The sequence below is a fragment of the Pan troglodytes genome, chromosome 18 (assembly GCF_028858775.2).
Source record: "Pan troglodytes isolate AG18354 chromosome 18, NHGRI_mPanTro3-v2.0_pri, whole genome shotgun sequence".
NCBI lineage: Eukaryota > Metazoa > Chordata > Mammalia > Primates > Hominidae > Pan > Pan troglodytes.
In genome coordinates this window covers 27,223,897-27,249,620 of record NC_072416.2, presented here as the reverse complement: position 1 = coordinate 27,249,620, position 25,724 = coordinate 27,223,897, and the positions used below count along the sequence as shown (strand labels likewise).

The following is a 25,724-nucleotide window of genomic DNA, read 5'->3' as shown; positions in this document are numbered from 1 at the left end:
TGACTGTAATCCCAGCTACTCAGGAGGCTGACATGAGAATCCCTGGAACCGGGAGGCAGAGGTTGCAGGGAGCTGAGACCATGCCACTGCACTCCAGGCTGGGCAACAAAGCGAGACTTTGTCTCGAAAAAAAAAAAAAGAGAGATAAATTCTATACCTTAATGGAGCTTAAATTCTATTGGGAGGAATGTGCGTGTGTGGAGGCACAGAAAACAAACAAGGAAAGAAATAAAAGCCAGGCACAGTGGCTCACGCCTGTAATCCCAGCACTTTGGGAAGCCGAGGTGGGTGGGTCACGAGGTCAGGAGTTTGAGGTCTGCCTGGCCAATATGGTGAAACCCCAACTCTACTAACAATACAAAAATTAGCTGGGTGTGGTGGCACACGCCTATAATCCCAGCTACTTGGGAGGCAGAGGCAGGAGCATCGCTTGAACCCGGGAGGTGGAGATTGCAGTGAGCCGAGATTGCACCACTGCACTCCAGCCTGGGCAACAGAGTGAGACTCTGTCTCAAGAAAAAAAGAAAAAGAAAAAAAAAAATACACCATGAGTATAATTTTTGAAAGTAAGTGATGCTGTAAGGAAATAAGCCTGGTTAAGGTGATAGATTGCACTTTAGATCAAAGCACTGTACTTTAGATTGAAGACCTCTCTGAAGAGATAATACTCTGAGCTGAGATCTAAAACCTACAAAGGAGTAAACCATGAATAAGTCAAGCATGTATGGTAAATAGAGCATATAAAGGCTCTGAGGCCAGAGCAAGCTTGGTAGGTTCAAGTACCTGCAAAGCAGCCACTGTGGCTGCAACAGAGCAAGTGAGAGGAAGTTCTAGAACAAAGCAAGTGCCTGGTGATGTAGGGCCTTGCAGACCATGTTGAGAAGTCTGGATTTTTTTTTTTTTTTTTTTTTTTTGAGACTGAGTTTTGCTCTTGTCACCCAGGCTGGAGTGCAATGGCGCAATCTCGACTCACTGCAACCTCCGCCTCCCAGATTCAAGTGAGTCTCCTGCCTCAGCCTCTTAAGTAGCTGGGATTACATGCATGCACCACCGCACCCAGCTAATTTTTGTATTTTTAGTAGAGACAGGGTTTCACCATGTTGGCCAAGCTGGTCTTGAACTCCTGACCTCAGGTGATCTGCCCGCCTCGGCCTCCCAAAGTGCTGGGATTACCAGCGAAAGCCACTGTGTCTGGCCCCAGGTTTTATTTTTAATGTGAAGACAACTCATTGGTAGATTTTGAGTAGGGGTATCATGGGATCAGATTTATGATTTTAGAAGACTCTGGGGGTGGCTGTAAGATGAAAAGTCTGTAGTGAGGAAGGTATGAATGAATGAAAGCTGAGGGGCCAGTTGGGAGTCTTACCCAGTCCAGGTGAAAACGATATTGGCCTGGAAGAGGATGGTGAAAGTGTAAACAGAGAGAAATGAATAGCCAGGCAATATGTTTGGAAGGCAGGGCCAGAGGAACTTGACTATGGATTGTGTGTGGGGTGTGGCGACAATAAGGAATCAAAGACTTCTAGAGTTTGGGGTTAAAGAACTAGGTGGGCGGTGGTGGAATTTCTTCAGTTGGGAAAGATATTGGAAGTTGGGAGATAGGTTTGTTTTGAGGGGAAATCAAGAATTCTGGTTTGGACCTGTAAATTTTGAGATGTCTGTTCAATAAACCACAGGGGGATGATCAGCAGGTAGCTGGTTATGGGAGACGAGAAGTGTGTTGTCAGCTTGTAGATGATATTTACAGATATGAGACTTTCAAACAAGGAAAGAGCCTGGGTGTGGCGGCTCACACCTGTAATCCCAGCACTTTGGGAGGCAGAGGCAGGAGAATCATTTAAGCCCAGGAGTTCGAGACCAGCCTGGGCAATATAGCAGGACCCTGTCTATTAAAAAAAGTAGCTGGGTGCGGTGGTGCACACCTGTGGTCCCAGCTACTCAGGAGGCTGAGATAGGAGGATACCTTGAGCCCAGGAGGCTGTGGCTGCAGTGATCTATGATCTAGTCACTGCACTATAGTCTGGGCAACAGAGTGAGACCCTGTTCCAAAAAAAAACTCAAACAAACAAGAAAAGAACTTAAGTGGAGTCCAAGTCTGAAGACTGAACCCTAGGATGTTCTGTTTTTCTTTTTTTGTTGTTTTTTTTTTTTGAGGCGGAATCTTGCTCTGTCACCCAAGCTGGAGTGCAGTGGCACAATCTTGGCTCACTGCAACCTCCACCTCCCGGGTTCAAGTGATTCTTATGCCTCAGCCTCCCAAGCAGCTAGGACTACAGGCGTGCGCCACCACGCCAGGCTAATTTTTGTATTTTTAGTGGAGATGCAGTTTTGCCGTGTTGGCCAGGCTGGTCTCGAACTCTTAACCTCAAGTGATGCACCCACCTCAGCTTCCCAAAGTGCTGGGATTACAGGTGTGAGTCACCACACCCAGCCCCCAGGATGTTCTAATATTTACAATAAGTGGGAAGAGAATTAGGAACAAACAAAAGGACTGAGAAAGAATAGGGGCAAACCAAGAGTGGGGTGTCCTGGAACTCGAGAGAAGAAAGTAATATGTTGTGTCGAATGTTGCTGAGGGGTTGAGAAAGATGACATCTGAGACTTGGCCACTGGATAGGCAAACTGAAGAGAATCTGTGACCTTCACCATACAGGTTTCTCAAGCAGTTGTAGGGCATGGGCCAAAAGTACAAGTGGAGATCTACACACCATATGTTTAAATACTAAATGCTATCAGCCAAGCAAGCTGCTAAATAAAATAGATGTTATCCTCCTACCTTGACAAATGCATATTCACCATATGTGTTTGGAAGGCAAGTTTCAAATTTAGAATTCTCTGATTCCAAGAGTTCTTCTCCAGAATGAATTGGCACAGGGAGGGCTGGTCCCTTTTTTTTTTCTTTCTTCCCTTCATCTGTATGTACAAGCATGGACCCTCCAGGCTGAATGTCTAAGCTCCACCAACACACTCCTTCCCACCTCCACCACAGCAAACAGCCATCTCTTAGGTATAGAGATACACATACCACATCCCTTGGATCTGGGCAGCAGCCTCTCCCAGGCACTGGGAACTGGCTTGGGGCCATTTAGACAGGGAATCCCAGGGTTTTAGGTACTCTGAGTAGAGTCCGTGAAGGGACAACTTCTGACTAGCCATGTTTGTTTGGCCCTGTGAATCCCTTGCCTAAAGGGGAGAGCATAGCTGTAGGATGACCAGTGTGGGGCTCCCTACAGCATGAGGCCTTAGGGCTGTATTCAAGTGGGTTAAAGAGAGAATAGGAGAATAGGACGTGAGGTGGGAGGGAAGCAAAGGTAGACAGCTCTTTGAAAATATTTTTCCTATAAAGAGGTAGTAGCTAGAGGGAGAAGGAGAGCCAAAGAAAGCTTTGTTTTATGTTTTTTGTTGTTGTTGTTTGTTTTTGTAGAAACAAGTTCTCGCTACGTTGCCCAGGCTGGTCTCTAACTCCTGGCTTCAAATGATCCTCCTGCCTCTGCCTCCCAAAGTGCTGGGATTACACATGTGAGCCACTGTGCCTGGTCCTTGCTTTGTGTTTTTAAAGATAGCACTTCCAGATGCTGATGGAAATGATCCAGTAGAGGGAAATGTTGATGATGAGAAGTGAATGGGGGTGGTGTTAGGAGCAGAGTCCCTGAGCAGGTGAGAGATAGGATCACATCCAAGGCTTGAATGCAGGAATTGGCCTAAGGAGGTCTATGGAGAATTCCTCTACTATAAAAGGAGAGAAAGCAGATTAGATTGGCCCAGGTATAGTTAGGTTGGTAGATCTGGTAGTGGGAAGAAAAAATATAACATTCTTTTCTAATTGCTTCTAATATTCACAATTAAATAGTAAGTGAGAATTAGGGAGGAATAAGTTATGAAAAGTTATGTAGGACACTTAAAAATGGTTAAGATGGCAAATATTATGTTATGTGCATTTTTTTTTTTTTTTTTTTGAGACAGGGTCTCACTCTGTCACCCAGGCTGGAGTGCAGTGGTGTGATCATAGCTCACTGCAGCCTTGATCTCCCTGGGCTCAGGTGATCCTCCTGGCTCTGCCTCCTGAGTAGCTGGGAATAACAGGCACGCACCAGCACACCTAGCTTACTTTTTGTACTTTTTTGTAGAGTCAGGATTTTGCAGCCTGGTCTCAAACTCCTGGACTCAAACAATCCACCTGCCTCGGCCTCCCAAAGCAGTGAGATTACAGGCGTGAACCACTGTGCCCGGTCTATGTGTATTTTACTACAATTAAAATAAATTTTTAAAAAAGGCTAATAAATGACTATCTTTCTCCTCCCCCCAAAATAATAGTTACCTGGGAAAACAGAAAAGTGAATATATTAGGGGGCAGTACTGGGCGGTCAACTGGAGATTTATGGACACAAATTTAAAGCAAAACCAACAAGCACAACTGTTGCTCTAAGCGGAATGGTGAGTTAACAGTTTGATTGATATAAGATTTGTAACTTTAATTAAAAATATTTAAGAGAATTTGATTTATTTAGGCTGAAACTGAATGTTTAAAAATTTCTGGATTAATAAATAATTTCAGACTTCCTAGGTTTGTAAATAGTGTTTAAGCACTTAGCGATTCTGTTTGTTGGATTTGTAAGTCAGCCTTGTCAGATGTTTGAAGCACTTAAGAGATTCAAATTTGTAATTGTGGTTAAAAATGACAAAGCTGAAGGAAAATTTATTAAGCAGGCTTTTAAGTGATGTTAAATATTTAGGGGAATTTATTATGTCACATTTACAATTTAGCAATGATACAAGAACAAATAAAAAATATACATAACTTTAGATAAGATATACTAGATTTATAAGTATAATAATATGATTCATGAGTTACGTTAAAGGCCTCGGGAAAACTAGGTTTTTAGATTTACAACTTTAATAAATTGCATGTTAGTTAAAATACAAGTAACTGTAAATATACTTGTCTATGCACTAAAGCTCAAATTCAGGTGCTAAAATTATAGCTGTTCCCTGTGAAATGCCATTATATGCCAGTCTCACCATTTTATTTTTTGAGCCTGGGTGTCTGTCTCCCATGATAACTCCAAATCTGACGAAAATGACAGAAAAAAAATACAGTGGACCTTTGAACAATGTGGGAGTTAGGGGCACCGACATTGAAAATCTACATGTAACTGTTGACTCCCCAAAAACTGAACTACTAATAGACTACTATTGACTGCAAGCCTTATGGATAACATAAACAGTCGGTTAACACGTATTTTGTATGTTATATGTATTATATACTGTCTTCAATATTAAGAAAATCACAAGGAAATAAAAATAGATTTACTATTCATTAGGTAGAAGTGGTTCATCATAAAGGTCTTCATCTTCGTCATCTTCAGTTTGAGTAGGTTAATGGGGAGGAGGAAGAAGAGGGGTTACTCTTGCTGTCTCAGACGTGGCAGAGGTGGAGAAGGTAGAAAGGGAGACAGATGAGGCAGGCACACTTGGTATAACTTTTTTTTTTCTTTTTTCTTTTCTTTTGAGATGGAGTCTCACTCTTTCACCCAGGCTGGAGTGCAATGGCGCAATCTCAGCTCACTGCAACCTCCGCCTCCTAGGTTCAAGCGATTCTTCTGCCTCAGTCCCCCAGGTAGCTGGGATTACAGGTGCCCACCACCACACCCAGCTAATTTTTTGTATTTTTAGTAGAGACGGGGTTTCACCATGTTGGTCAGGCTAGTCTCCAACTCCTGACCTCAGGTGATCCACCCGCCTTGGCCTCCCAAAGTGCTGGGATTACAGGCATGAGCCTGGCCCTTAGTGTGACTTTTATTGAAAACAATCCGCGTATAAGTAAACTGTGCAGTTCAAACCCATGTTGTTTAAGCATCAACTATATTTTATATTTATACATACATACAAATTTTACATATAAATCCAAAATTGCTAGAAAACAAGAAAGATGGCCAAGTGCCGTGGCTCATGCCTGTAATCCCAGCACTTTGGGAGGCCGAGGCAGGCAGATCACGAGGTCAGGAGTTCGAGACCAGCCTGGCCAACACGATGAAACCCCATCTCTACTAAAAATGCAAATAATTAGCCGGGCATGGGGGCAGGCGCCTGTAATCCCAGCTACTCGGGAGGCTGAGGCAGGAGAATCACTTGAACCCAGGAGGCAGAGGTTGCAGTGAGCCAATATCACGCCACTGCCCTCCAGCCTGGGCAACAGAGCAAGACTGTCAAAAAAAAAAAAAAAAAAAAAAAAGCAAGAAAAGAAAACATGAAAGAGACCTGTTAGCAGATCAGAAATTGTGAGGAAATCCTATAAGAACACATCAGGGGTCAAATCAATGGCAGAACCAGGGTAGAGAAACTCAATGCTAAACACTCCTGAGGGAAGGCAGTTCTTCCCAAGGAAGCCTGCGGGAAATCCAAGATCAGAGTAAACAAATATTAAGAGCGAGAGAGGTCTCCCGGGGCAGTCATTAAGATAATTAATTAATTTTACAGGGCCCCAGCTGGGTCAGAAGCCGCCCTTCTGCCTGGTAGCTCCAGGATGATCAAGCTCTGAGGATGAAGACCCCAGAGCTACTTTTTGAACAAGGGAATAAATAATTTGCTTGGGGAAGGCACTGAACTTGAAAGCTGACCCGGATTGTGAAGCACAGCCTTTCTTAATAGGGCCTCCGAAACAATCGAGGCTGATGTAGGGGAGGAGAAGGAAAGGCTGTCACCAGTGACTGCTCCAGGTCACAGCCACATGTGTAGCCCTCCAAGCTAGGACACTTCGGGTTAGCCACAGAAGCTGCGGCAGGTGAGCAGTACCCCAGATAATATTTAGCTACCAAGAAGGATACAGGGTCCTATCTCTAGAATATAAACTACCTGGTTGGGCCATACATTTACTCCTGAACTTTATGGAATTCTCATTTGGACTGATGCTTTAGCTTCTGACACCACTGCAAATCCTAGAGAAAGGAATTTGTAGATTAAAAAAAAAAACAAAAAAACAGGCTGGGCGCGGTGGCTCATGCCTGTAATCCCAGCACTTTGGGAGGCCAAGGTGGGTGGATCACGAGGTCAGGAGATCGAGACCTTCCTGGCTAACATGGTGAAACCCCCCTCTCTACTAAAAAGTACAAAAAAATTAGCCGGGCGTGGTGGTGGGTGCCTGTAATCCCAGCTACTCAGGAGGCTGAGGCAAGAGAATGGCGTGAACCCGGGAGGCGGAGCTTGCAGTGAGCGGAGATAGTGCCACTGCATTCCAGCCTGGGCGACACAGCGAGACTCCGTCTCAAAAAAAAAGAGAAAGAAATAGTATCTAAAAAAACTTGGTAAAACATATGCTTTACATAAATGTGAATGTGTATATGTAAAAAAATTTTTTAAATCTGGAGCTACGATTTCATCAGATTTCAGTGTTGTTCAAGCAGGAAAAGGCTTGAAAGTATGCTATGGCTTGAATTGCTCCAAGGAAGGCTACAGAGGCAGAATAAGTCTAGATTCTCATAGAAAGATATCTGTTATGAAATTTCAGATACATTGCAATGAGTCATGCGGGCAGCTTCTGGGGTGCTGGCAATATTTCATTTCTCAATGTAAAAATGTTTAGCTTTGTTTGCTTTATGTTCTTTTTTTCCTGTGTGTGTTATATTTCTGTACATATAAAACATTTTAAAAACAAATAAAAACCAAGAGTGACCACTAGATTTGTGATTCTGAAACCTGGTGGCACATTCTAGCAATCTGAAGAGGGTTTAAAAAATATTGGTGTCCCCTGGGGAGGACAAGATGGGAGAGGGAGGAAGTGGGGCAAGAGAAAAAAAACTGAATGTGTGCTATGCTCACTACCAGGGCATTCTTACTCCAAACCTCAGCATCATGCAATACACCTTTGTAACAAACCTGCACATGTAACCCCTGAATCTATAATAAAAGTTGAAAAGAAACTATTGGTGTCCAGAGTACAGTGCAGACCATATAAATTAGAATCTCTTAGATGGGGTCAGAGATATGTATCTGAGAGCCACTGTACTGGAAGAATAAAAATAAACAAACTTAACACTCTAGCTCAGGCTAGAGTGTAATGGTGCGATCTCGGCTCACTGCAACTTCCGCCTCCCGGGTTCAAGCAATTCTCCTGCCTCAGCCTCCTGAGTAGCTGGGATTACAAGCGCCCGCCACCACGCCGAGCTAATTTTTATATTTTTAGTAGAGACGGGGTTTCACCATGTTGGTCAGGCTGGTCTCGAACTCCTGACCTTGTGATCCGCCCGCCTTGGCCTCCCAAAGTGCTGGGATTACAGGCGTGAGCTGCCGCACCCGGCCTGGCATGGGGTTTTAAAATATGCTCAATAATTGATTTCTTTCTCCATGGAATGAAGAAAATCAACTGTTAGGGAAGAGTCAATGCCTGCCAACAAAGCCTTGTGCATCACAGTTCAATTTCCTGATACTTTATCCTTAGCTCTGAATCTTCTATTATGTTGGGCCTAAAATGAGGGGTTCAAGTTTTTCAAGCTACTGGCCATAATGTGTTGACACACTACTTGAAATCATAGAGATAACATTTCTCCACCAAACAGATAATGACAAGGATGACAGGGAGCAGGTCTATGATTTCTGGTCTTTTATGGCCTTATTAGTATTATATAAAGAAATCTCATCACCTCCTTCAATTATTCACAAGAGCACCTTCCCCTGGGAGAGCTAGTATGCTCTGGGGTGGAAAAACAGTTTTAGCACACATCAACCATTTCTTCCCAAAACACTCAGAAAAGACCTCTGTTCGGTGACTGATGTTTGATTGTGATAACAATTTGTATTACTTCGTCAGCACTTAAGGTCAGGATGTATGCTGTTGAACAACTGTCCTTTGCTGAGTGCAGTGGCTCATGCCTGTAATCCCAGCACTTTGGGAGGCCGAGGCAGGAGGATCACTTGAGCCCGGAAGTTTGAGGCCAGCCTGGGCAACATAGGGAAGCTCCCATCTCTAGAAAAAATATAATAAGAAATTAGCCAGATGTGGTGATGTGTGCCTGTGGTTCCAGCTACTTGGAAGGCTGAGGTGGGAGGATCACTTGGGTCTGGGAGTTCAAGGCTGCAGTGAGCCATGATTGCACCAGTGCATTCCAGCCTGGGCAACAGAGTGGGATCCTGTCTCAAAACAAACAAACAAACAAACAAACAAACAAACAAACAAACAAACGGTCCTTAGCAAGTAAAGCAGCACTCAGATGCAACTATTTTTGAGTAGTCAAGGAAGGTAGATGACAAAAATGGCCCTCCTTCTTCAGCCCTCCTTGTATTCATGCCCTCTGCTGTATAATGCTGTAGCACCTCCCACTTTTGCTCTGAGATGGCCACGTGTCCTGCTGTGACCCAATGGGATGTCAGCAAATGTGACGAGAGCAGAGATTTGGAATCCACGTGCACATTTGGGTTTGCGTGCTCTTGCTCCTCTGTCTGTGTGGTAAGAAACGTGTGGGCGAGCCTGCTGACGGATGTGACCCATGGAATGGAGTGGACTTACCCCGAGTTGTCCCAGCTAGCCAACAGCCAGCTGATGCCCAGACAGGTGAAAGAACCCAGCCAAGAGCAGCAGAGCCGCGTATGTGACCTACAGCCAGTGCTGGCTTCATCACTGCATGACCTTTGCAATTGCATAGAGCCCAGTGCTAAGAAAAGAACCATTTGCTTTAATGCGAATGCTGTTGTCATCCTCTTGAAATTCTTTTTTTTTTTTTTTTTTTTTGAGACAGGGTCTTGCTCCTTTACCCATGCTGGAGTGCAGTGGTGCGATCATAGCTCACTGCAGCCTCCAACTCCCGGGCTCAACCAATCCTCCCACCTTACCCTCCCGATAGCTGGGACTACAGGTACACGCCACCATGCTCTGCTGATTTTATTTTATTTTATTTTAATTTTTTTAGAGACGAGGTCTCACTATATTGCCCGGGCTGATCTTGAACTCCTGGACTCAAGCACCCACCTCAGCCTCCCAAAGTGCTAGGATTACAGGTGTGCGCCACCATGTCCAGCCTTGAAATTCTTCATAATTTTTAAATAAGGGATCCTGTGTTTTCATTTTGTACTGGGCTCCACAAATTCTGTAGTGGGCCCTGCCGACATCTGAGCACTGACACCTGAGTGAGCTCAGCTGATACATGAAGAATGACCCAGCCTGATCTGCAGACTCATGAGACAAATAAATTCTTATCACAAGGTCAGGAGATCGAGACCATCCTGGCTAACACGGTGAAATCCTGTCTCCACTAAAAATACAAAAAATTATCTGGGCGTGGCAGCGGGCGCCTGTAGTCCCAGCTACTCGGCAGGCTGAGGCAGGAGAATGGCGTGAGCCCGGGAGGCGGAGCTTGCAGTGAGCCGAGATCGCACCACGGCACTCCAGCCTGGGCGACAGAGGGAGACTCCGTCTCAAAAAAATAAATAAATAAAATAAATAAATAAATAAATAAATTCTTATCACTTAACTGACTGGGTTGGGTGGTTGCTTTGCATTATTGTAGCAGTAGATACTGATGCACCAAATTTTCTTTGCTTTACGCACAGTGGTTCCTCTGTTAGCATGATGTCAAATACACTTCCAAACTGCACCATCTTACACAACAACGTTAGGTGAAACACAAAATTGCTTTTGTATTTTGGTTTTCAGTGATAATTGGAACTCGAAATGATCAACTGTGTCTTTCTCATTCACCTATGTACCGCACAGATAAAAAGAGCTGGTTCTTACCTTTTCTGCCAGTAGTTTCACTCAACTGTAAAATATAATATTGGCCGGCATCATGATAATAATGGTAGTTCCACCATATAATAGAACTGTTATTGCCATTTGTGCTATGTCACATACAACCCTGTCACCAGGTTTGCTTCTGGCTAGTTTTGCTTTCTCTCCTAGCGTTCTGTTTGTCCTAAATTTGGGGCTGGTTTTGGAGGCATGTTGAAAACAGCATGGCTTGCATTTGCTTTTGCTGTTTTGTCCTCTTTGCAATTATTATGATTATTTTTTCTTCTTTGAGATGCAGTCTCTCTCTGTCACCCAGGCTGGAGTGCAGTAGTGCGATCTCGGCTCACTGCAACCTCTGCCTCCTGGGTTCCAGCAATTCTTCTGCCTCAGCCTCCCAGGGATTACAGGCATGCACCACCACACCCTGCTAATTTTTGTGTTTTTACCAGAAACAGGGTTTCACCATGTTGGCCAGGCTGGTCTCGAACTCCTGACCTCAGGTGATCCACCTGCCTTGGCCTCCCAAAGTGCCACGATTACAGGTGTGAGCCACAGCACCTGGCCTTCTTTGCAATTAGAAATAAAATTAATCAATTGCATACTAGAAAATATTCTATCTTTTTTTAATTTTTGTCTTAGGGATAGAGTCTTGCTATGTTGGTCTTGAGTTCCTAGGCTCTAGAGATCCTCCCACCTTGGCCTCTCAAAGTGTTGGGATTATAGACATGAGCCACCATGGCTAGCCACTAAAAAATATTCTTTTGTACTTGGTTCAGGAAAAAACACTGGTTGGCCAGACAGGTTATTCTATTTTGGAAGTGATGTGAAATGTCCTACAGCATCAGGAAGCTATCTGATAAAGTTTTCTAATACAATATACATTGGAGACACTAGGAAGATAAATCCCTTGTTCAATAAAAATCCAATTTTCAGATACTCATAGCCTTGCTTTCCATCCACACTTTCTCTTTCAGCTGCTGGGGTGAAATCATCATATTCACAGATGCTCTGTCTCGGCAGATCCTGAAGTCCTGTTCACTAATTATGCTTCCGAGTCGCAGTGTTTGTACTACTATTTTTACTATTGCTTTTATACTCTAATGAAACACTTTTTAGTCATTAAGCTATTTTGGTTAATCAGAGCCATAACATAACATAATAGTAACAGGAAAAAATGCACACGTTACACATATAAACAATAATATACCAATGATCTAGCTAAGAAAGGTTGGCCAGGCACGGTGGCTCACATCTGTAATCCCAGCACTTTGGGAGGCCAAGGTGGGTGGATCATCTGAGGTCAGGAGTTCGAGACCAGCCTGGACAACACGATGAAACGCTGCCTATACTAAAAATACAAAAATTAGTTGGGTGTGGTGCCGCACGCCTGTAATTCCAGCCACTCGGGAGGCCGAGGCACAAGAACCGCTTGAACCTGGGAGGCGGAGTTTGCAGTGAGCCGAGATCGCACCATTGCCCTCCAGCCTGGGTGACAGAGAGAGACTCTGTCTAAAAAAAAAAAAAAAAAAAGACCATATTCTAGTAACTGAATTTTGACTATACATTGTTAAGAATGTGACCAATTTGAACCATCGGCACCCTTGAACCATTATTGAGACCATAACAGTATTTGGTAATCTTTCTTCTATTTCAAATTTGTGAAATGCTTAAGCACATGTTTTTTTAAAAATTATTTTTATAGAAACAGAAACTGCTAAACAACTTGAATACTATTTTTCTTTCTTTCTTTCTTTGAGATGGAGTTTCAGTCTTTTTTTTTTTTTTTTTGAGACGGCATCTTGCTCTGTCACCCAGGCTGGAGTGCAATGGTGTGATCTCGGCTCACTGCAACCTCCACCTCCCGGGTTCAAGCAATTCTCCTGCCTCAGCCTCCCAAGTAGCTGGGACTACAGGCACCCACCACCATGCCCAGCTAATTTTTATATTTTTAATAGAGACGGGGTTTCACCATGTTGGCCAGGATGGTCTCGATCTCTTGACATCGTGATCCACCTGCCTCGGCCTCCCAAAGTGCTGGGATTACAGGCGTGAGCCACTGCGCCTGGCCGGAGTTTTACTCTTTTTGCCCAGGCTGGAATGCAATGGCACGATCTCGGCTCACTGCAACATCTGCCTCCCCGGTTCAAGTGATTCTCCTGTCTCAGCCTCCCGAGTAGCTGGAATTACAGGGGCACGCCACCACGCCCGGCTAATTTTTGTATTTTTAGTAGAGACAGGGTTTCATTATATTGGTCAAGCTGGTCTCGAACTCCTGATTTCAGGTAATCTGCCTGCGTCGGCCTCCCAAATTGCTGGGATTACAGGCATGAGCCACCGCGCCTGGCCTGAGCCAGAACACCTGGCCTGAGCCAGAACACCCAGCCTGAGCTACTTATGAACAAACATCACATTTTAGAAACAGTGACCCAAGAAAGCCCAAACTCTTTGACTTGGTATATAAGGCATTCCATAATCTAGTTCCTTGACTAGCATTATAACGACACTACCAACAATACCACCTCTCTCTACTGAGACCTTCCCATGTGATCAGGTAGCATTGCAAACGGATACTCTTATTTCAAACTCACAATAACCCTAACAGGTGGGTACAATGATTGTTATTATGAATTTATAGATAGGGAAATTGAGGCTTGCAGAAGTACTTGCTCAAGGCCACGAAGCTAGTATGATAATTCAAGGTCAAGCAGGGATCTGATGATCCTAAGCTCATATAGTTTTTTTTTTTTTTGAAACTGGGTCTTGCTCTGTCTCCCAGGCTGGAGTGCAGTGGTACAATCATAGCTCAGTGCAGCCTCAAATTCCCGGGCTCAAGTGATCCTCCCACCTCAGCCTCCCAAGAAGCTGGCACTACAGGTATGCACCATCACACCTGGCTAAGTTTTTAATTTTTTATACAGACAGGGTCTTGCTTTGTTGCCCAGGCTGGTCTCAAACTCCTGGGCTCAAATGATCTGCCCACCTTGGCCTCCCAAAGTGCTGAGATTACAGGTGTGAGCCACGGCACCTGGCCTATTGTCTAGTTCTGAATGTCCATACCATGATTCCTGCCCAGCTTCTCTGACATCTGCTCCTGCGGTCTCTCACACACACACCCTGTACAACTGACCTTTCCTCTCTGTACCCGTGGCTGTCTTGTTCCCCGTGTCAGGGACATTCTCTGACGTTCCTCTCCTTGTCATCCTGATGAACTTTCACTCACCCTTCATCTTCCAGTGCAAGAGTATTTTCTGTGAAGTTTTTCCTTCCACCCACATCCCAGGATTTTTACCTTGTCTGTAATGTAGCTAAAATTTTCTTTCTTTCCGTTCTCCAGACAAAAATGTGAACATGTCTAGAGTGACAGCTCAGTTATTAAGAATTACACTATGACAGAACATAATTTACTACATTGTATCTGATTGTTCCCTGCTCTATCATTAGTTGACTCTACTTATTGACTTATGCCTCAATGAACAGGCAATTTCTTACCTTCAAATGTTATTCTCAGGCAGTAGGGGAACAGAATTAATTCTTATTGCATCTATAATAGCAGCTACTTAAATTCATGACACAAAGAGAATACATTCTCTATTTTCCCTTCTCCAATTTAATCTCTGAGAGTGAGACCCACGATGATAATAGGTGAATTTTCTAAATTCACTAACTCCAAGCGATGCTGGGGATATTGTCTATGGATACTCAGAAAACAGCCCAATCAAGGCAGCAAGAATGTATCTTTAGTTCTCATGGCAATTAAGAAAGCTATAAATCAATCTGTTACATTCTCTTTGAAGAAAAAGTACAGAGTAGTGGTTTAGAGCAATGGTTTTAAAATTCTTTCGAAAATTCACTTCAGTGGTATGCATTTTAAGCCTGTATCTCTGCAAATGTGTGTATTTACTTATTATTTATAGCTTTTATATATGAACTACTGTACTATTCAGTATATTACAAAAACATTGGCCAGGAACCGTAGCTCACACCTGTAATCCTAGCACTTCGGGAGGCCGAGGTGGGTGGATCGCTTGAGGCCAGGAGTTAGAGACTAGCCTGGCTAACATGGTGAAACCCCATCTCTACTTCAAAAAAAAAAATAGCCAGGTGTGGTGGCATGTGCCTGTGGTTCCAGCTACTCAAGGAGGCTGAGGTGGGAGGCTTGCTGCAGTGAGCCATGGTTGCGCCAGTGTACTCCAGCCGGGATGCCAGAGTGAGACCTTGTCTCAAAAAAAAAAAAAAAAAAAAAAAAAAAAAATTCATGAAATGGAAAGTAAAAGGAATGATATAAGGAATACATATAAATAGAGGTCCCATTGTTTTCCTTCTTCACCCTAATAGATCATCTTGTGTACTTGCTGGGTGATATAATCACACTGCTATAGTCTACAGATCATTCACTAGGCAAGTCAACTACTTGGGGCCTCAGTTGTTTCACCAGTAAAATGGGAATCATAATTATATTTACACCATAAAGCTATGGGGATTAAAGTCATTCCACATTTATTTGACAAATAGTTGCTGAGAGCCTACCAGGAGTAGGGTACTGTTTAGAAAATAGGATACACCACTAGGTAAAATACCTAGCTCAGTGGCTGGCACATGCAAAGTGTTCAATTGATGTTTTCTGTAATTACTCCTAACAGAAGGCGGCTCAGTCACAGCCTTGAAAAAAGCATGGGCTGGGTGCAGTGGCTCACGCCAGTAACCCCAGCACTTTAGGAAGCTGATGCGGGCAGATCACTTGAGGCTGAGAGTTCAAGACCAGTCTGGGCAACATGGCGAAACCCCATCTCTACGAAACAAACAAATAAACAAATAAAAAAACACAAAAATTAGCCGGGTGTGGTGCCGCACGCCTGTAATTCCAGCTACTAAGATGGCTGAGGCACGAGAATCGCTCGGACCTGGGAGGCAGAGGTTACGAGCTGAGATCATGCCACTGCATTCCAGCCTGGGCGATAGAGTGAGACTCTGTCTCAAAATAAATAAATAAAATAAAATAAAAAAATTAATTCAAATTAAGAGGCATAGATAAAATCAAATGTCTTCTACACATCTCCAGAACTGTGCAGGGGATAGGATGCCCTCCTCATCCGTGGATATGAACTGTTTCATTCTCAGCAGGCGTAGCTGAAGAACAGAGGAGAGATAACATAGCCTGGCTTGACCACTTACAAGGCACATGACTCTGGGTGAGTTATTTAGTCTCTCCATGCCTCAGTTTCCTCATCTCTGCAATGGGTATAATATCAATACCTACCTCCTGGGGTTGTTATGAGGATTACATGAGCTTTTAGTAATAACATACTTGACACAGGGTAAGTGCTGTATAAGTTTGTTGTATAAATAATACAATTAATAAAAGAAGCATATTTCTTCATATTTGATCTTAGTCAAAAGGCCAAGAAGCAATAAAAGAAGCATAATTCTTAATCACACAATCACACTAGGCATTAGGATTATTAAATTATCTTGGTCAGGGGTGGTGGCTCATGCCTGTAACCCCAGCACTTTGGGAGGCTGAGGTGGGAGGATTGCCCAGTAGTTCAAGACCAGCCTGGGCAATGTAGTGAGACCCAGTCTTTACAAAAAATATTTAAAAAATTAGCCAAGTGTGGTGACATACACCTGTAGTCTCAGCTACTCAGGAGGCTGTTGTGGGAGGATCACCTGAGCCTAGGAGTGGGAGGCTGGAGTGAGCTATGATTGCACCACTGCACTCCAGCCTGGGCAACAGAGTGGGACTCCATCCCCACAACCTGCCAAAAAAAAAAAAAAAAAGATGCTCAAAAAAACTAATAGATAAATCTATAATTACAGTTAAAGATTTTGGCACATTTCTCTCTCTTACTGAGAAAACAAACACACACACAAAAGATCAAGAAGGTTACAGAAGACTTGCACAATATGATTAACAAGTTTGGCCTAACATATATAAAACTTTATACCCAACAATTGCAGAATACACATTTTGTTTTTTTGAGGTGGAGTCTCACTCTGTGGCCCAGGCTGGAGTGCAATGGCATGATCTCAGCTCACTGCAACCTCTGCCATCAGGGTTCAAGCGGTTCTCCTGCCTCAGGCTCCTGAGTAGCATGCGCTACCATGTCCAGCTAATTTTTTGCATTTTTAGTAGAGACGGGGTTTCGCCATGTTGACCAGGCTGGTCTCGAACTCCTGACCTCAGGTGATCCACCCGCCTCTCAGCCTCCCAAAGTGCTGGGATTACAGGCGTGAACCACCGCATCCGGCCATACACATTATTTTCAAGTGCATATGGAAGCTTTGCCCACACTGACCATATGCTGGGTCAAAAAGAGTCTCTTAACAAATATCAAAGAATAAAAACATATAGAGTATATTTTCTGACTGTTGTCAAGATAGAAATAACAGAATCTCATATTTTGCATGGCTTCTGTGTTTATGAACATTAATAAATTTGTATGCCTTTTTCTCCTAAAAAATTAATAAGCAAAAGAGAACTACCTTCCCCTATGTGTTTAGGAGTTAAGCAACACCTTTTAAACAATCTTCTTTTCTTCTTCTTCTTTTTTTTTTTTTTTTTTTTGAGACAGCATCTCGCTGTGTCTCCCAGGCTGGAGTACAGTGGCGCAACCTCAGCTCACTGCAACCTCTGCCTCCTGGGTTCAAGTGATTCTTGTACCTCAGCCTCCTGAGTAGCTGGGATTACAGGTGTCCACCACCACGCCTGGCTGATTTTTGTATTTTTAGTAGAGACAGGTTTCACCATGTTGGCCAGACTCATCTAGAACTCCTGGGCTCAGGTAATCCTCCCATCTCAGTCTACTGAGTAGCTGGGACTACAGGCATGTGCCACTATGCCTGGCTAATTAAAAAGTAAATTTAGAGATGGGGTCTTGCTCCGTTGCCCAGGCTTCTTTCTAATTTCTGGCCTTAAGTAATCCTCCTGTCTTGGCCTCCTGAAGTGCTGGGATTACATTTGCGTTACCATACCTGGCTAATTAAATTAAAAAATTTAGAGCATGTAGGGGTATGTGTGTTGGGGGGTGGGTGGTGGGTTACTTTTTATGTTGCCCAGGCTTGTCTCATACTCCTGGCCTCAAGGGATCCTCTTACCTCAGCCTCCTGAGTAGCTGGGATTACAGGCGTGAGCCAGTACACCCAGCTACAACTTGAAACACATGCTCTGTGTTCTCAGTAAGCACTCTGCCCAGCAACCCTCTGCTCACTTTAGAATGTTCATTCCCCGTCTCCAAGATGATGATTTTATTCAGCATCTCGGCAACATTCAACCCAGTTGGTCACTTTCTCCTTCCTGAAATATTCTGCCCTCTTGGCTTCATGAGCCCACACTCCGATTTCCCTCCTCTTTCCACCTCCTGCATGGATGCCTCCATTATCTGATTTCTAAATGGTGGGCAGCCTGGAGTTCTAGTCTCACTTCTCTTTGATTTCTCTCTTTACACTCTCTAAGTGATCTCAGCTGGTCTCCAAATTTACATATCAAGTCTAAACCTCTTTGAGCATATCCCACTGTCTAGGGTATATCTTTCTGGATGTCTCACGGGATCTCAAGTCTACTGGGCTCAGCACGGAATGGTTGACATCTTCCTGCCCTCTCCCCCAACAAAATACTCTTCTCCTCTCCTAGTCTTTCTTTCCATCTTAGTACATGGAATTATCAACCTGTGAGCCTTCTCTAATATGTGCCTTTCCTTCAACTACTCTATGTGATCCAGCAGCAAGACTTGTTATTTCTACCTCTTACACATTATTCTCATCTGTCCACTCCCTTTCCATCTCCCCTGCAATTAATTTATTTTAAAAATTACTTATTTATTTTTTTGAGACAGAGTCTCACTCTGTCACCCAGGCTGGAGTGCAGTGGGGAGATCTCAGCTCACTGCAACCTCCGCCTCCTGGGTTCAAGCAATTCTCTTGCCTCAGCCTCCTGAGTAGCTGACAGGTGCCGGTCACCATGCCTGGCTAATTTTTGTATTTTTAGTAGAGACGAGGTTTCACTGTGTTAGCCAGGCTGGTCGCGAACTCCTGACCTCAGTTGATCCACCTGCCTCGTTCTCCCAAAGTGCTGGGATTACAGGCGTAAGCCACCGTGCTGGTCCACTGCAATTACTTTAAATTAAATTGCCTTCCTTCTGTTTCCCAAATAAGCCCCAGGCTTCCTGCCTGGGGGCCTTTGCATGTGCTCTTGCCTTGCCTAGAACACTGAAGGCATTGAGTTCCATGTGGCCCAAATTTCATTACGGGGAACAATCTCAAAAGACTCCAAGTCATTCCCAAAAAAATCCCGTGAGAAGAGATCTTATTTCACCACACCCACCTTCTAATCCATATCCAAAACAGACCCGTGCTTGTTCCAAGCAAAAAGCAAAGTCTGATAGATGATAGTTCTCAGGGTATCTCTAATCACAAAATTGGCCTCAAATTTCCTCTTGGCTTTCAGTTTCTCCCAATATTAGAGGGAGACAGTGTCCAGCTTATTAGCCTTTCGAATTCATGTAGTAGTCTGAGAAAAAGAGACACAATATTTTGTACCTCCACCCAACAAGTGGTATCTTTTTCCATCCTCTAACTCTGGGCTTGACTACGTAACTTGTCTAGGCCCATGGGGCCTCACAAACATGATGCAAGCAAATGCTTGAACAATGCTTGTGTACTGGGGCTTCCCTTCTCTTGCTGTGTTTGGAACCCAGCTGTCATATGAAAGACTGGGCTAGCCCTCTAGCTAGGGAGACACGTGGCCTGGTCAATTTCAATTGCCCCTGCCAATCAGCAGACACCTGAGTGAGATCATCCACGAACAACCAACTCTGAACCAACCTGCCAGCAGACTATCTATACGAGTGAACCCAGGCCAGGACAGCAGCAGTGCCCAGATGATCCCAGCTGCCACTTCCAACTCACAGAGTTAGGAGTTATAAGTGATGGTTGTTTGAAGCCACTAAGCTTTGAGGTGGTCTGTAATGCAAGAAAAACTGATATACCTCTTGTGTTCATTTTTTCATATTGCAAATCCAAGTATGCTCCTTCCCTACTTAAAATGCTTTAATAGGCTGGGCACAGTAGTTCATGCCTGTTAGTCCCAGCACTTTGGGAAGCCAAGGCAGGCGGATCACCTGAGGTCAGGATTTTGAGACTAGCCTGGCCAACATGGCGAAACCACGTTTCTACTAAAAATACAAAAAAAAGAAAATTAGCTGGGCATGGTGGCAGACACTTGTAATCCCAGCTACTCAGGAGGCTGAGGCGGGAGAATTGCTTGAACCTGGGAGGCGGAGGTTGCAGTGAGCCGAGATTGAACAACTGCACTCCAGCCTGGGCGACAGAGCAAGACTCTATCTCTAAATAAATAAATAAAATAAAATAAAATAAAATAAAATAAAATGCTTTAATAGTTGCTCATTGATCCCAGGATGAAACCCAAGTCATTAGCCAGGGCTTTGGAGCTCCACATAATCTGGATGGTCTCATCTAACACAGTCTGAAATATGCAATGTGTTTGGTCCACCAGCATTCTTGAGCCCTTGCACTCCTCAAGGCCTTCACACACGCCACCTGGTTGACCCTTACCCCTCTCTCACACCCCAACTTAAAAATTGCATCATCAGAGAGGCCTCTTTTGACCAACTCTGTCCCCACTTTTATGCCCCCGCAACTGAAGTATGTCTTCAGTTATAGATTCCTTTTTTTTTTTTTTTTTTTTTGAGACAGAGTCTCACTCTGTCACCCAGGTTAGAGCGCAATGGTGCGATCTCGGCTCACTGCAAACTCTGCCTCCTTCCTGGGTCCAAGCAATTCTCCTGCCTCAGATCTCTGGAGTAGCTGGGACTACAGGTGTAAACTACCACTCCCGGCCTTCAGTTATATATTCTTATCATATCTTATTACCTTCCGTCTTAGCAAATGCCCCACTTTGAAACAATATATCATCTTGTATGATGACTTAATAGCTGCCTTCCCCACTGGACTATAAACCCCATGAGAATAGAATGTCTCTGTTTCGTTCACAAATGTAGCCCCAAACTTGCACAAACTGTCACATGGCAACTGTTGGACAGCTATTTTTTTTCTCTTTGAGACAGGGTCTCACTCTGTTACCCAGGCTGAGTGCAGTGGCGCAATCATGGCTCACTGCAGCCTCGACCTCCTGGGCTCAAGCTATCCTCCTCCTGAGTAGCTGGAACTACAAGTGCACGCCACCACACCTAGCTAATTTTTTTTTTTTTTGTATTTTTTGTAGAGATGAGGTTTTGCCATGTTGCCCAGGCTGGTCTGGAACTCCTGGGTTCAAGCAATCCAGCCGCCTAGGCCCCGCAAAGTGCTGGGATTACAGATATGAGCCACTGCGCCCAGCCTGGATAGCTTTCTTTCGAAGCTGTCTGGTGGTTAACTGTGTGGGCGCTGGAGAAAACTGCTTGGGCTTAAATCCTAGCTCTATCACTTATTAGCTGAGTGCCCTTGAGCAAGTGACCTAATGAGCTGCTCCTTGCCTCAGTTTCTCCATCTTGGAAATGGAGATAGAAATAGCACCCTGTCATTGAGTCACTCGGCGGATTCTGCTCTGTCGTTGTTAAAAGTTTCTTGCCGAACAGACGTTGGTATAGCTCAGATGACAGTGAACCAAAAGCTTTTGACACAGCCACCATCTCCTTTCTCCAGGGCTACAGATACTGCCATGATTTAATTTAATTTTACTTTACTTTATTTTATTTCATTTTATTTTATTGAGATGGAGTCTTGGTCTGTTGCTCAGGCTGGAGTTAAGTGGCGTGATCTCGGCTCACTGCAACCTCTGCCTCCTGGGCTCAAGCGATTCTCGTGCCTCAGCCTCTCGAGTAGCTGGGATTACAGATGTGCACCACGATGCTTGGCTAATGTTTGTATTTTTAGTAGAGATGGGGTTTTCTCTATGTTGGCCAGGCTGGTCTCGAACTCCTGACCTCAGGTGATCTGCCTGCCTCAGCCTCCCAAAGTGCTGGGATTACAGGTGTGAGCCACTGTGTCCAGCCACTGCCATAATTTCACAATTCACATTTGGCTTCCCCATGGTTCAACTAATATATGTAATACATGTGCAAGACTTGTTATTTCTATCCCTTAAACATCATTCTAATCTGTCCTCTCCCTGTCCATCTCTACTGCAATTACATTGAACTAAATCGCTCACGCGCTGCCTCATTCTGCAAAGGTGTGGCCTCAAACTCGGAGCCAGCTCTACGAGATGCCTCTCGATGCCCGAGCGCATCCAGCACTAGATTTTTTGCTCCTGCTTTGAGCCCTGGTTTCTCCCACAGAGAGTCAGATGTTTGGGGTCCGAGTGCCTTGTCTCCTGACTGCTGTAACTGTGCCTCCTATCACTTGATCATTCCCTTGCTGAGCTGGGGTGTGGAGCCAAGAAACCACCTCCCAGGAAACAGTTCTGATGGCCCCAAGCAATGTATCCATCTCCTTTAACACATACGTGCACGCACGTACACACACCGGGAACTGGGCATCCTACACTGTCTTAGTGAAAAAAGAATTTTTTTTAGAAGGTACATTTCCAATCACCAAGTCCTTAGAAGCTGTTCTTTCAGGCTCTGGCCAGAAAGGACAAAAATCTAGGTATCCAGAAAAATAATTTTAAAAAGCGAGGTTAGAGGATGAGAGGAACTCCTAAGAAAATCAGTGGGAGACAGAAAGGTATGTGAATAAAAAAGAAAATCCAGCCGGACTCAGGGGTTGATGCCTGTAATCCCAGCTCTTTCGGAGGCCAAGGCGGGGAGATCACTGGAGGTCAGGAGTTCGAAACCAACCTGGCCAACATGGTGACATGGTGAAACCCCATCTCTACTAAAAATACAAAAAAATTAGACGGGTGTGGTGGTGGGCGCCTCTAATCCCAGCTACTCGGGAGGCTGAGACAGGAGAATCGCTTGAACCCGGGAGGCAGAGGTTGCAGTGAGCCGAGATTGCGCCACTGCACTCCAGCCTGGGCGACGGAGCGAGATTCTGTCATAAATAAATAAATAAATAAATAAATAAATAAATAAATAAATAAATAAATCCGAGGGCAGGGGGTGGAAAGGGGGAAGGTGAGAGGTGAGAGAGGTTAGGAGCTGTAAGATAGAGAGAGGAGAGGCTGGGAATAAGATGGGCTGGGAAGCGAGAGGGAGGACAGCGAAGGAGAAGCTCCTTCCACCCCAGCAGAGCCAGCGCAGCGCTGCTCCCTAGGAAGGCTGCGTCTGTTTGGCAGGGCCCGAGAGCCGCAGCTCCCCAGAGCCGGCAGGCACTTCCCTTCCAACGTGCCCAGCGAGGGTGCCCTGCGCATGCTAATGAGGCAGTTGAGGACAGCTTCGCAGATAATTGCTGAAAGTGTGCAGTAACTTACCAGGCTGGGAGTCAGTGGGCTGCAAAATGATGGGGCACCGCTCCTGGGGGCCCCCAGCAGAGGGGCCTGGTCTCCAGGTACCCGGCGCTCACAGGTTAGTGGCTGCAAGACGACGGGTTTTCCATTCAGTCAGGCACTGGACCCAGCGACGGGGAGAGCCAGACCAAAGGCAAAGGAGAGGAGGGGAACCTGCTTGTGTTTTTGTATTTAAATTGTTTTTGAACCCACGTAGCCCTGGGAGTCACATGCCGCCTCCAACATCACCGGAGCCATCACATGATACAGGTCCCCCATCATGTGATGAGACAAATCTGCCTAACTTCAGTCCCCCACCCCCAGCCCCCGCTCACAGACTGACAGATAAAGTGCTTCTGGAGGACCCCCCGCCCCCTACCCCCAGTCAGTGACAGAGGGAGGGACGCAGATGGAGAACCCTCGCAGCCCATGCAACGCGAAGATCTTGATGAATAGTTAATATGCCTTTCTCTCTCCTCCTAAGCTACTGCGACTTGGAGCGGTGCCAGCCTCATTTGAATTCCAGCCTTTGTGAATAACTCAAGTGTCGCCGCTGTTGCTCCAGCAATTGCAGGGCGTTTGAGCTCACACCATCCCGCCTCGTTCTAGAAGCCCAACTCGGCTGCCTCCCCTCCCCACAGCTTCCAAGCCTCCTCACAGGGCAGTGGCAGTGGGGGTTGGAGGTGGGGAGACTGGAGCTGCAGAAGGGGAGACCACTCCAGCTGAACCTTCTAGTCCCTCCACCCCCCAGCTGCAGTAGGAGTCAGGTGGGGCCCCGACTGGGTATCTGATTAGGCGATTAGGCTGCCTCTGTTCTACTTAGTGATCATAGCTCTGTTCTCTCTGCAGATATTTCCCTTCTGTTTCTCTCTCTCTCTCTCTCTGTCTGTCTGTCTCTCTCTCTCTCTCTCTCTGTCTCTCTCTCTCTCTCTCATACATATGTACATTTCTCCATTTCTCCCCTTAATCAGGATACAGTTAAATCGACAGAAAAATCAGCTGGGTTTGGCCGGGTGCAGTGGCTCACACCTGTAATCCCAGCATTTTGGGAGGCCAAGGCGAGTGGATCACCTGAAGTCAGGAGTTCTAAGACCAGTCTGGCCAACATGGTGAAACCCCATCTCTACTAAAAATATAAAAAATTAGCTGGGCATGGTGGCACACACCTGTAATCCCAGCTACTTGAGAGGCTGAGGCAGGAGAATTGCTTGAACCCAGAGGTGGAGGTTGCAGAGCAAGATTCTGTCTCAAAAAAAAAAAAAAATTGGTTGTTTCTTCCCATTGTAGTAACCTCCTTTGCTCATGTTTTCATTCACTCGATCTTTTATTAAACAAATATTTTTGTAGAGCACCTAACATGCTGCAGGTCTCGTACTAGGCACTGAGAAAGATGGAAGGGAGGGAAGACATGTTAAAGAAATGCATAAAGCCACATCTCTGTTCTTGAGGTGCCTGTCGTCTGTTAAAGGCAACAGAATCATAAACAGATCTGGCAGATGCAAAATTCCAGAGTCACGCAAACTCAAGTGTGCAAAGATGTGAATCCTCTATTTGTCTAAACCTGAACTTCACTTCTACCTCCCGCCCCACTCCCCTATTCTGCCCAATATAGGAAACTGCATCTCATCACTTTCAAATAAACTCAGACACCTGGGTGACTTTTCTCTGCTTCAGATTTACAGTAAGTCAAGTTAAAGATTTTTTTTTCTTGTTGCCTTTCTTTCTTCTCCCTACTATTGATACTAAGCTCTGATGCTCACTCGAATAATCAAACAAGTAAACAAATTGTGCAGACTGCTTTCCTTTGTAGAGAGATAGTATGATTTGCTGGCACTCTGCAGGTGGGGGCCTTTTTGAGCAAAGAAGGATTGTGGTGTTTTTGTTTTGTTTTGTTTTGACGGAGTCTCGCTCTGTTGCCCAGGCTGGAGTACAGTGGCACAATCTTGGCTAACTGTAATCCCAGCTACTCAGGAGGCTGAGGCAGGAGAATCTCTTGAACTCGGGAGGCAGAGGTTGCAGTGAGCTGAGATCGTGCAGCTGCACTCCAACCTGGGCAACAGAGCAAGACCCTGTCTAAAAACAAACAAACAAACTCTGCACGATTTGTTTACTTGTTTGATTATTCGAGTGAGCATCAGATCTTAGTATCAATGGTAGGGAGAAGAAAGGCAACAAGAAAAAAAAATCTTTAACTTGACATTGTAAATCTGAAGCAGAGAAAAGTCACCCAGGTGTCTGAGTTTATTTGAAAGTGATGAGATGAAAAAAAAAAAAAGTAGCAAAGTAGCAAAAAGTAGCAAAAGGTGGCCAGCAAAAAGGACTTCTTCCTTACAGACCTCTCTCAGCCACTGTGCCTGGCCCACCTTTTGCTCCTCTGATGTAGTCATGGGAGGCAGCCATCATGTGACGATGAGGTGAAAAATCTTCACTGACATTCTGGGGATGGCAGAGTGGAAGGACAGAAAAACATAAGTTCTCAATAGAAGTGAGTTGCCAAACTTACCCTGGGACCACCTATGTTAGAAAAATCAAGCATCTTTATGGTTGATTTTTTGTATTTCATCACTTGTGATTGGAGCTCATCCTAACTGAAACAGCACCCATGGAATTTGGCAGTTGCTC

At 44.8% G+C, this 25,724-nt stretch overlaps 1 protein-coding gene across 11 annotated transcripts in view; it reads right to left on the bottom strand.

Annotated features, from left to right (window-relative positions):
- TNRC6A (trinucleotide repeat containing adaptor 6A) overlaps window positions 1-23,368 on the bottom strand; it is a 217,814-nt gene extending 194,446 nt beyond the window's left edge. For 3 of the 11 annotated variants that reach the window (XM_016929644.4, XM_054668324.2, XM_016929646.4), the window contains exon 1: window positions 23,088-23,297. The gene's annotated coding sequence lies outside the window, so the exon portion shown is untranslated. Of the gene's footprint in view, window positions 1-23,087 lie in introns of all 11 variants that reach the window. The other 8 variants (XM_016929652.4, XM_054668327.2, XM_016929654.4 and 5 more) reach the window with 5 other exon arrangements.
- Window positions 23,369-25,724: the final 2,356 nt, after the last annotated feature.